The following is an 11,553-nucleotide window of genomic DNA, read 5'->3' as shown; positions in this document are numbered from 1 at the left end:
CACCTTGGTATTTCTTAATGTGTCGCAACCGAACCTGGCCCAACCCACACTCTATTCTGGTGCTCGAATTCGCCAGCGGGTGATGTGAATGGGTTCAGCCTGGTCTGCCTTCAACCCATGAGGCTACACATCTTGTCCATGCGCACCCAGCCGGGAATCGGCAGAGTGGAGACCTGAACCCTGGGCTGATCCCGCCTTAGCTGCCTAACTGCCTCTTAGACTGAGGCCAGGTATAAACCTGTCTTGTCACAGCATTTGGAGCAGCTTTCAGGAGGTCAGTCTTAAGATTCATTTACTTGTTTGCAAGGCAGTGTTGCAGAGAGAAAAGGTGAAAGAGAGATCTTCCATCTGCTGGTTCACTCCCCAAATGGCCACAATAGCTGGAGCTGGGCCAAGCCTGGGGGCCATGTCAAAGCCAGTGGTCAGACATTCCATCTGAGTCTCCCACATGGGTGGCAGGAGCCCAAGTGCTAAGAGTCATCATCCACTACCTTCCCAGGCACATTAGCAGGATGCTGGAGCAGCAGGACTTGAACAAGAGGTCTTAAGAAATACCAGTGTCACAGGCACCAGCTTAACTTGCTATGCCACAATGCCACACTCAACCCCACCTCTTCCTAGAAAGATGTGGGAACCTTCTATGTTACCTGCAGTCTCTCTTAGTCTTACGTTTTCCATGGCTAGCTCTTTGGTAAAATAAACTCTTTGGGAACCTGCTTTGCGTCAGCTGGCTGTGCAGATGGGCAGAGCAAGGACCTAGGAACACAGGAGAGCGGCCCTCAGCTTTGCCCACCTGGGTAGGGACAAGGGAGGGTAAGGAGACATTGCTAAAAGGGGTGAGGGTGATGGCTCTGTGTGGCTCCTCTGAGATAGATGCCAAGACAAAGATGTGACTGTGAGCAGTGCATCAGGGGGACTCAAGATGTGCTGTGTGAGGAATTGGGAGAGGGTGGAAAGACAGCCAGAGTGCTGTGCAGAGCTGTAGGCTGTAAGCTGTTCACCCCAGGCAGGTCTGGGAGATCTGAGAACACATCTCAGACCCAGCCCTGCAGCAGAGCAGGGCAAGAAGCTGTGGAACAACACCCCCATGCTGGCTCAGAGGCTGAAGGCTGTCCCTGCAGGGTAGTCATTTGCACACGGGGCCTGGAGGGACCTAAAGTGGTAAAGACAAGGGTGGGCTGGGGCGAGGATATGGTAGCCCCAGGTGATGACCTGGTACCTGGGCCCCTGGGGTTGAGCAGGCATTCCTGGTGGGGACAGCATGATGAAGGGCCAGGGAGCCAGGATGGGCACCTTGTGTGACCAGAACACACAGGGTAAGATCTGAGGCTAGGACAGGAGGTAAGGTCATGGCCTCACCTAGACACATAGCTTTTCAGAAGGAGGGATGTTTCAGTCACACCAGCCAGTGGTCCTAAAACATAAAGCTGGAGGAAGAGGCCTAGGGCCTGAGGCTTCCGTTTCTTCTGCACAAATACATAGCTGATAGTTCCAACGTAGTCCCAATGGATGCTGCTACCATTGGATGCCACTGAGGGAACATGATGGTGCCAGGTCACTGCGGTCACCTGTGATGTCCAGAGCTGGACTAGCAGGTGCAACAGACATGCTGTCTGGTCCTGCAGCCAGATGAGAGCCAGCGGTAGCCCTGTTCCACCCCCCACCACATGATGGTTTCTTGGCCTTCCGATTTAGAACTTCAAGCACGCAAGGGGTCATGCCCAGAAAATCTGGAATACTTGGCATCAGCGTTCTGCCTTTCGTTATCTAAGGCTGCAAACACACTCTCATCTGACCTAATCTTGGTGCTAATGACGGCAGAGCCATTTCCAGAAGCAGCTCTCAGCATTGATAAAGATAAGGAAAAGCACCGCTGGGCTTAGGAGACAGCTGCTGACCCTGCCACGCCCCCTGTTCAGCCCTGTCTGAGGCTGTGGATGGAAGATGAGGGATGTGAGAGTGGGAGGGAGGACATCTGTGGGACGAGGTGATGAGGGCTGTGCACACTAAACCTCAGAACAAACTAGAAGAAGCCATCCTTTACTCCTGCATGGATACATGCAGGAGCTGGACTGGGCACGGGGCTTGCTGGACAGTGGATGGGCTACCTGGAGCCCCCTCTTAGCACACCATCACGCATAGCAGGTTCCAGAGACAGGAAGGAAGGACAGAGGATGCGGTGGGAACTTGATACCACCAGAGTGATAACCAGGCAGTGTCTGATCCCAACCATTAATAGAAATGCTAGAAGGGGCTCAGTTGGAGACCATCTGGGTGAAGCCCTATCTCATACTGAAAAGCTCCAAGAGGGGGATGGATGATAGGCCGGTGGCTGCCTGGGTCTGCCTGTTATTAACAGCAAGGTCAGCACCCAGGAGTGGCAGAGACCTGCCTGTCTCCCAAGCTGTATGAGAAGCCATGCTCTGACAGGGTGAGGAAGAGCAGGAGACCAGCCCTGGGCCTCTGCACACCCCTGACCCTTGTTCCTCCTGCGATGCTGCCAGCTCCCTGCCCAAGGCACTGCTGTCTCCACTTCACCCCAGCAGGCTCAGCCTACGGTTCAGTGCCAGGATCTGCCCCTCTCACCTTGTCTGCAGCCCAGCAAACACTGGCTCCCTCTGTGGCTTCTCACGCCCTCCTCTTCCTAGCAACCCTCCTGCTTTTCCAGGTGAAGGAAGTTTCTCTGTCCTTCCGGTCTAGAGAGCCTGGGTCATCCACAGGAGATGGTCAGGTTGTGTCCCTCCTCTGCCCTCACTTGCCTTTTGACTTCCATGACTTCCTCCATCCCCGCAGCGTCCCACCTGCCTCAGAGCCTTCGTGCCAGGGACACCCCACCTTGGAGAGGTTTTCCTGGCCACACACTGACCAGGGCACCCTGCGCCTCTCATCCTCCTTGTAGCATTCTCCCTTGTCTGTCTCCCCAGCCAGGACACAAGCTCTGTGCAAGCAAAGATGAGTGGTGTTCATTCTTGCACGCCCAAGCTCCCAGGGCAGCCTAGGGTGGCACACAATGGGTGCCTAGAGAGAGATGTCAGCCCCTTCTGGAGGACCCCAGGCAATCCTGGGTCTTCTGTCCCTCCATCACACAGTTCTGTATCTTTTTTTTTAAAGATTTATTTATTATTGTTGAAAAGGCAGATGGAGAGACAGAAAGATCTTCCATCCATTGGTTCACTCCCCAAGAGGCCACAACAGTCAGAGCCGAGCTGATCCAAAGCCAAGAGCGAGGAACATCTTCCAGGTGTCCCAATTGGGTGCAGGGTCCCAAGGCTTTAGTCTACTGCTTTCCCAGGTCACAAGCAGGGAGCTAGATGGGAAGTAGAGCAGCCAGGACACGAACCAGTGCCCACATGGGATCCCAGACAGATGCAAGGCAAGGATTTAGCCACTAGGCTAAGCAGCAGCTCTTAACACCTGTTGTGACATCAGGCGCTGGACTGTGTGTGACAATACTCTCAGGTTAGGGTGCCCTGGGCCTTTTGGCTGCTACCATAGACAAGTGCATGGGTGTGGTTGGGGAGTGGTTCCTAGGTTTTTATGTCACTCAGAGCCTGCCCTGCAAGCACCAGGGCCATGAGGATTTAATGCATCACGTGTTTCGTCCTAGCTCTTGTCCTGTTTGACACACCTGTCCTGCCATGTGCTGGGTGCTGGAGATATGGTGGGAGGACACAGGTACTCCAGTATGAGTCCCAAGCCCTGGCCAGATACCACACAGCCTCCTCCCATAGCCTGCTTCCCTCGCCTCTCTTGGGGAGCCTCAGCCTCTGCCAGTGTGGCCGTTGCCCTGCCCCCAAGCCCACAGGGCCCTATCCAGCACCCCCAGTTCCACGTTCAGGCCCTTGACCCTCCTCCACTGTGCACTACGTGCGAGTGTAGACATGGCCACCTGGTCCCCCCTCGCGGGATCAGTGAGTCATGACCTTAAAAAACCATCCAACTCTCTTAGAGTTGACAGACCCGGAGCCTAAGGCCTAGACAGGGAAAAGCCTTCTGCCCTGGCCCTGGCCCAGGCTACCTGCTGAAAGTGGACGGGGGCTTGGGCCAGAATCGGAGTCCCAGGCTCCTTGCTCCGGGATTCCTGTTGAGTAACGCAGACTGGTGCCATTTGCAGGCCTGCTACCATGGTGGACCCAGCTGACCTGCCCTCTTGCCACTGCTGCCAGCAGCTTCCAGCCCCACCAGGGCTTCGTAGGCCCTGGCTTTTCCTCCTGCCGGTTCCTCTCTGCTTGGCCCAAACCCCACCCATCTCTCAGGGACCACCTCTTCCAAGAAGCTGCCTGGCTTTCTTGCCTTCCATTGAACACCAAGGTGCGTCCCTCTCCTTAACCCTTAGCAGCAGGTGTGCTCTGTGCTTTCCTTGGTCCCACAATGGCCTGGGACCAAGCCTCCTCCTCTCTTTGTGCTGGACTTTAATTTCATGTGGAGGCATCACCCCTGAGCCAAATTGTCACAAGACCTCCCAAAGTCTCTCTTCACCCCACGAAGTGCATGTCCTGTAGCTGGAGCATCTTGGAAAACTGCAAATAAGATCCCACATCTTCAGAGGCGTAAAAGCCATCGAGGGCCTCCCTGAGGTCCCAGCCTGCCATCAGCATGTGGTGATTTCCTGCTTGGCTTGTTCAGGCCCTGGCCAGGAGGTCCCTCTCCATATCGGCTCTTTCCCTGAAAGTTCTTCCGCTTTTTCCTTGCCCGTGGTCTTGAGAGGGGCTGCCTGAGCTGAGGCTCTGCCTCCCCTCCTTGGCTACACCCGCCTCAGGGCAGCCCAAGAAGCTGCTGAAGACGACACACAGCTTTTAAAGCTCTATATTCACTTGCATGCCAAGCCGCCCGTGCTTGCCTGGCTGCCAAAGGTGACTGAGACATGCGCATGCTGCCATGGGGCTGGCTTCATGCGGAAGCCCCGCATGTGCCTGCTCTCTGAGCAGCCTGCTGAGACTTCCCAGCTTTGGCCACACCGGGGAAGAGGGGGAGCTCGCCACCGCACCTCTCCTTTGCCTGAGAAGTCGCCCTGACAACAGCAGGATGTGATCCTCCTCGGTTGGCTGACAATTCTAGCAGAAGACTGGGCGAGGGGCAGATGTCAGGCTAGCGAGTGGGGCTAACAGCCCCTTGGCAGCCAGGAGCCTGGCCTGGGTGCAGGGCAGAGGGCAGGATCTCACCATTGTCCTTCATTGGCTGTCTGCTTCTCTGGTGCCCTCAGCTTGGCAGTGGGGGTGCACACACACACACACACACACACACACACACGCCCCACCCCACCCTCTTCTCCACAGCTGCACCACTTTCCAGTTCCATGAGGATGTGTTCAGAGTTCTTTGCAAGAAAATACCGTCATCAAATCTGTTTAGACCAGAAGGGATTGGAACGGCACTCTGAGTTTCTCATTCTTTCCTATTCTATTTCCACATTTATCTTAAACATCCAAGTACTTGGGCTGTCACTTGCTGCCTCCTGGGGTATTCATGAACAGGAAGCTGGCATTGGGAATACGGCTTGGAATGGGACCCAGGCACGAACTTGGGATGCAGGCGATATATCAGGCTTTTTAGCCATGAGGCCCAGTGCTTGCCCCAAGGTCTCTCCTACAAATGGGTGAGTGAACGCTCACGGCAGGCTGTGTGACCAGCCCTGGCTTGAAAAAACCTGTTTCCAGATCTGGCGTAGTAGCCTAAAGGCTAAAGTCTTCACCTTGCACATGACAGTATCCCATATGGGTACCGGTTCTACTCCTGGTGGCCCTGCTTCCCATCCAGCTCCCTGCTTGTGGCCTGGGAAGGCAGTTGAGGACGGCCCAAAGCGTTGGCACCCTGCAGCCGTGTGGGAGACCCGGAGGAGGCTGCTGGCTCCTGGCTTCAGTTTGGCGCAGCACCGGCCGTTGCAGCCACTTGGGGAGTGAAATAACGGACGGAAAATCTTTCTCTCTGTCTCTCCTTCTCTCTGTACATCTGACATTGCAATTTAAAAATATCTTTTTAAAAAATAAAAATTAAAAAAAATTGTAAAACACAATTGTGGTGTTTTAAGCTGGAGAGAGAAGGAAGTAAAGAACAGTAAGGAGACTGCCCATAAGTGAATTTAGAGAGTGTGTGCTGCAGGGTGGGAGTGGAGAGACCCCAGGCTCGAGGCACAGCCAGACACCAGCATCTCCAACAGCGATGTGGCGAGGCTGTGCCCAGGGATCCAGGAATCAATGGGATGATGTATGCGGAGCACCAGGCACTGGGCAGGCTCCCCAACACACAAGCCCTTCCCTCTCTGCCAGGTTCATTTGCAATCTCCCAGATATATACACACACATGCATGGCAACTCCTAACAGAATCTTGGCTGGAACCCCCCACCCTCTGCCAGAGGAAAAAGATTTCTATGAGACTGGCGGAGTGGGGAGGCTAATACAGGGGTGCTCCAATAAGCACACCGATCAGTCATTGGTACCCCTTCCTCCCACTGTCCCCACAGGTGCGGCTGGGAAGGGGACCCTCCAGGATGGCCATCAGACTAGACACACAGACCTGCAAGGCAGGCAGCCCATGTTCCCATCCCTTCCCTGTCGTCACACTGCTCTTTCTCTGCATCTCACCTTCCTCCTCTGTATGTCAAAGGGAACTGGACTGGGGACAGACCGTAAGGCCCCTAGTTCAGGCCTAGCCCTGCCTCTTATCTGCCTTTATCTTCCATTCATTCGTTCAGTCCATAAATGACACTTGCCTTTCCCAGTTTGCTCAGCTAGAAATGGGCTCAGACCTCAGAGCTGGTTTTGGGGCTTAGAAGAGAATACGTACAAGCAGTGTCCATGGACCACAGGAGACGTAGGAGCAACACTGACTGTCCAGTCACTTCTAAGTTGCCTTCTGTGGACTCTCACTGGGTCCATAAAAAAAAAAAACCAGAGCTGTTGGGGGCCTGGCGGCCGTGGCCTAGTGGCTAAAGTCCTCTCCTTGAATGCCCCGGGATCCCATATGGGCACTGGTTCTAATCCCGGCAGCTCCACTTCCCATCCAGCTCCCTGCTTGTGGCCTGGGAAAGCACTCGAGGATGGCCCAAAGCACTGGGACACTGCACCCGCGTGGGAGACCTGGAAGAGGTTCCTGGTTCCAGGCTTCGGATCGGCGTGCACCGGCCGTTGCGGCTCACTTGGGGAGTGAATCATCGGACGGAAAATCTTCCTCTCTGTCTCTCTTCCTCTCTCTGTATATCTGACTTTGTAATAAAATAAATAAATCAAAAAAAAAAAAAAAAAGAGCTGTTGGAGGGCCCAGTGTGATGTTCAATGGCTAAATCCTCAAATTAATTGTACTGGGATCCCATAATGGGTGCCAGTTCGTGTCTTGGCTGCTCTACTTCCTATCCAGCTCCCCGTTTATGGCCTGAGAAAGCAGTAGAGGGTGGCCCAAAGTGTTGGGACCCTGCACCTGCATGAGAGACCTGGAAGAAGCTCCTGGCTTTGGATTGGCTCAATTCCAGCCATTGTGGCCACTTGGGGAGTGACCCAACAGATGAAAGATCTTTCTCTCTCTCTGTCCTTCTCTCTGTAAATCTGCCTTTCCAATAAAGAGGGGGGAAAAAAAAGCTGCTGGGACTGAGCCTAAAACAGGGGCTCTAAAGTTAGTGCTGAAAGAATGAATTCAACTATAAAGCTGAAATATTAAGTAGCCAGGGCCAAATGGCTTTAAAAAAAAAAACAGAATTTACTTTTTTAGTTGAAAGCCAAGGTTACAAAAAGAGTGGGAAAGACAGATCTTCCATCTGTTGATTCACTGCCAAGATGGGTGCCACGGCCAGAAACCAGGAGCTCCATCCAGGTTTCCTGTGTGGGTGGCAGAGGCCCAAACACTTGGACCACCTTCTGCTGTTTTTCTCAAGTGCATTTGCAGAGAGCTAAGCTGGAAGTGGAGTAGCCAGGATTTGAACCAGTGCCCACACAGAATGTGTATTGAGGACAGTGGCTTTACCTACTATGCCACTTGCTGAGCCTTGCTGCTGGCCTACTAGAGAACCAAGCTCTGGCACAAAGGTATATTCAACACTGCCATGTGTGGTGGGCCTCCCTTCTACTCAGACTAGCCGACAGAAAGGACAGCCAGTCAGCCTATGTCAACAGTGTTCTCACAGGCTTCCCGTGCCAGGCCAACATCTCTTGCAGGCTGAGCAGTTTTCCACATCTGAGGGGAGGTAGGTTTGCTCAGTAAAATTATCAAAGGCCTTGGCAGGCTTCTGCCTTCTGCAGTTGCAAGGCCAAATTGCATTCATAGCGGCCTCTGGTGGCAGCTTTTCAAATAGCATGCTAATTGGAAACAGCAAGGGAACCTGACCTGATCTCAGAATGACCTATATTCACAGATTAGAGCTAAAAGATGCTTAGTTCAAATCTGCACTTGATGGATGAATAAATCTCCAGAGGTAAAGTGACTTGCCCACGGTCACACAAAGCCCTCACACTGCTCAGTCCTCAGCCTGGTCACCTGTGGTTTCACTTGAATTAGTTGGGGATCTTGAATGACTCGTTTGGAAGAACCAACTGGGATCTTACTTCTAAATCGGACCACGTCAGTCTCAGAAAGAGACAATGATGAGGTACCTTCTTCCCCTGCGGGTTGCCGCCCTTTCATCTGTGAGATCCCCTGTCCTGGTATTTGCAGAGATGCACCCGCAGGTAGCAGGACTGAGGCCACCATGGGCCTGGGAGCCAAAATGACCAGCTTGTCTGTGCCTCCTCCACACCCTGCAAAGACGCAGCGCCAAGAGGGACCACAGGGATGGCTTAGATTGGCTCGGGCTGGAGGTAGGAATCATTTGCTTCGTGTGGGGGAAAGCTATTTTGATGTATTCTGGAGACATGATCCAAAAATAAACCAAGCCGAGGACTTCCAGAGGGCCTGGTGGAAAGGCTGTGCTGCCATGCACAGACGCCTGGATTTGGAGACCCGGGATACGGTTTATTTCTGCGAATGTATCTCGACCTTGTTCTGATAGAAAATGTGTGTGTGTGTGTGTGTGTGTGTGTGTGTGTGTGTGTGTGTCTCCCATGCATTCTGCAATAGCCTCAAAGCTCTGCACGAGGTGTTTGAGGATGCTCTGAGTAAGGCAAGGTCTTTGCTCTGAGAGGTCAGCCCCGCGGGACGAACAGCCAGGCTGCCGGTGAGTGGGGACAGAGGCAGGAAAGGCGCGCGGTGCCACCCAGGAGCCCCTGGCATTAACAAGAGCCTGCCTGTTTTGGGGGTGTTTCCAAAATGCCGGTTCCTGTTCTGAACACCTGTGCTGGCTCGAGTCTTCGTCCCATAGCCCTGAGGGCTATGATCTCCATCTTGCAGTTGAGGGAAGTGAAGCCCAGTGAAACCAAGTTCACGCTACTGCTAAGTGGTGATGCTGACACCCTGAGCGAGGGCCCAGGAGCCATTTCCCTACATGTTCCGTGAGCTCTTCTCACCCTCTGGTGCCACACACGGGTCCCAGTGCTGCACCCCATATCTGATGTTCACACTGTACTTCAAGTGGGGATAGAAGGGCAAGATTTATCTTTTTTTTTTTTTTTTTAAGATTTCATTTGAAAAGCTTAGTGATGAAAATAGGAAAGGAAAAAAAAAAGGGAGATCTATTGGTCTACTGCCCAATGCCCACCACAGCCAGGACTGGGCCAAGCTGAAGGCAGGAGCCAAGGATTCCATCTGGGTCTCCCACATGGATGGCAGAGGCCCAAGCACTTGAGCCCATCATCACCTCCTTCCCAGGCATATGAGGCATAGATTAGAAGCTACTGTTACTTGGGCACCCCACTGCACAATACCTACCTCATAGGGATGCTTTGGGGGGGCAAGAGAGGGTACTGTTTATTTTTTTCTTTCTCCAAGATTTATATATTTTGTTTGAGACTTGGAGAGAAAGAGAGAGATCTCCCAGCCACTGATGCACTTCCCCAATGGCCACAATGGCCAGAGTTGGGCTGGTCTGAAGCTTGCAGACAGGAGCTTCTTCCGGGTCTCCCACGTGGGTAAAAGGACCCCAGACTTTGGGCCGTCCTTTGCAGCTTTCCCAGGCCATTAGTAGGGAGTTGGATCATAGAACTGGCATCCATAAACGATGTCAGCACCACAGGTAGAGGATTAGCTAAGCTACCGCTCCAGTCCCAAGTTTTTCTTTACTTTTTTAAAAGATTTATTTATTTTTATAAGAAAACTAGATTTACAGAGAGAAGAAAAGACAGAGTCAAAGAACTTCCATTTGCTGGCTCACTCCCCAAACGGCCACAACGGCCAGAGCTGAGCTGATCCAAAGCCAAATGCCTCTGCTGGGTCTCTCATGTGGCTGCAGGGTCCCAAAGACTTCGGCATCCTCCACCAATTTCCCAGGCCACAAGCAGAGGGTAGGATGGGAAGTGGAGCAGCCAGGACACAAATCAGCACCCATATGGATGCGGGAACTTCAGGTACAGGATTAGCCTGTTGAGTAACTACACCAGCCCCAGGACACTGCTTCCTTTTTTTGTTGTTGTTGTTTAAAGATTTATTTATTTTTATTACAAAGTCAGATATACACAGAGGAGAGACAGAGAGGAACATCCTCCATCCGATGATTCACTCCCCAAGTGACTGCAATGGCCGGTGCTGTGCCGATCCAAAGCCAGGAGCCAGGAACCTCCTCCAGGTCTCCCACATGGGTGCAGGGTCCCAAAGCATTGGGCCGGCCTGCTTTCCCAGGCCACAAGCAGGGAGCTGGATGGGAAGTGGAGCTGCCGGGATTAGAACCGGCGCCCATATGGGATCCCGGGGCATTCAAGGCGAGGACTTTAGCCGCTAGGCCACGACCGCCGGGCCCAGGACGCTGCTTCTTAAAAGTCAATCTTGGCAACTGAAGCCAGGAATCTTTCAAGTTTACTCTGTGCTTTGAATCTCTTCAAGGGCCCTGGGATGAGAAGGCAGAGAGCACTGTTCCAGGAGGCAAGCAAGCCAAGGTGATGGTCATGACTGATCCGTGCTCTCAGACCTCCCTGCTCAGGGTGGCGCCTGGCCCAGGCGTACCCAAGCCTTGGGGTCTGGAAGGACTCCGCTGCTACTTTCTGAGGCTCCTCAGTGACTCCTGAGTGTGGGCAAAGGTGAGACACCCTGGCCCAGGGCTCCTGGGGGTCACACACCTCACACTCTGGTGCCCGACTTCTCTCACCCACCCCGGGGACTTTTCTCAGCTTTTCACTGGCTTGTTTACTTCCAACCTCATGCCCTTGCTCTAAGTCTGCACCTCTCAGCCCTAGGCCAGCCCCTAGCAGGGCTACACCTCTCTCCATGATCTTGTAAGTTACCACTCCTCCTCACCTTCTCTTAAGCTGCCCGTACCTCTATTTGTGAGAGGACAGAATTCCACTCCTCTACAGTTTTCTTTCCTAAGACAGAGAGAGAAGAGGGAGAGAACCACCGGTTTGCTCTGCAAATAGCCTGTGGCTGGAACTGGGTTAGAGTGGAAGCAAGTTGAGAATTCAATCCAGGTGGGTGGCAGAAACCCAATACCATGTGCCATCAGCACCAGGGACTGCAGACAGGAAGCTGAAGGGAAGAGCTGGA

Source organism: Ochotona princeps, chromosome 1 (assembly GCF_030435755.1).
Source record: "Ochotona princeps isolate mOchPri1 chromosome 1, mOchPri1.hap1, whole genome shotgun sequence".
In the NCBI taxonomy this organism is placed as follows: domain Eukaryota; kingdom Metazoa; phylum Chordata; class Mammalia; order Lagomorpha; family Ochotonidae; genus Ochotona; species Ochotona princeps.
Note: the sequence above shows the minus strand (reverse complement) of the source record.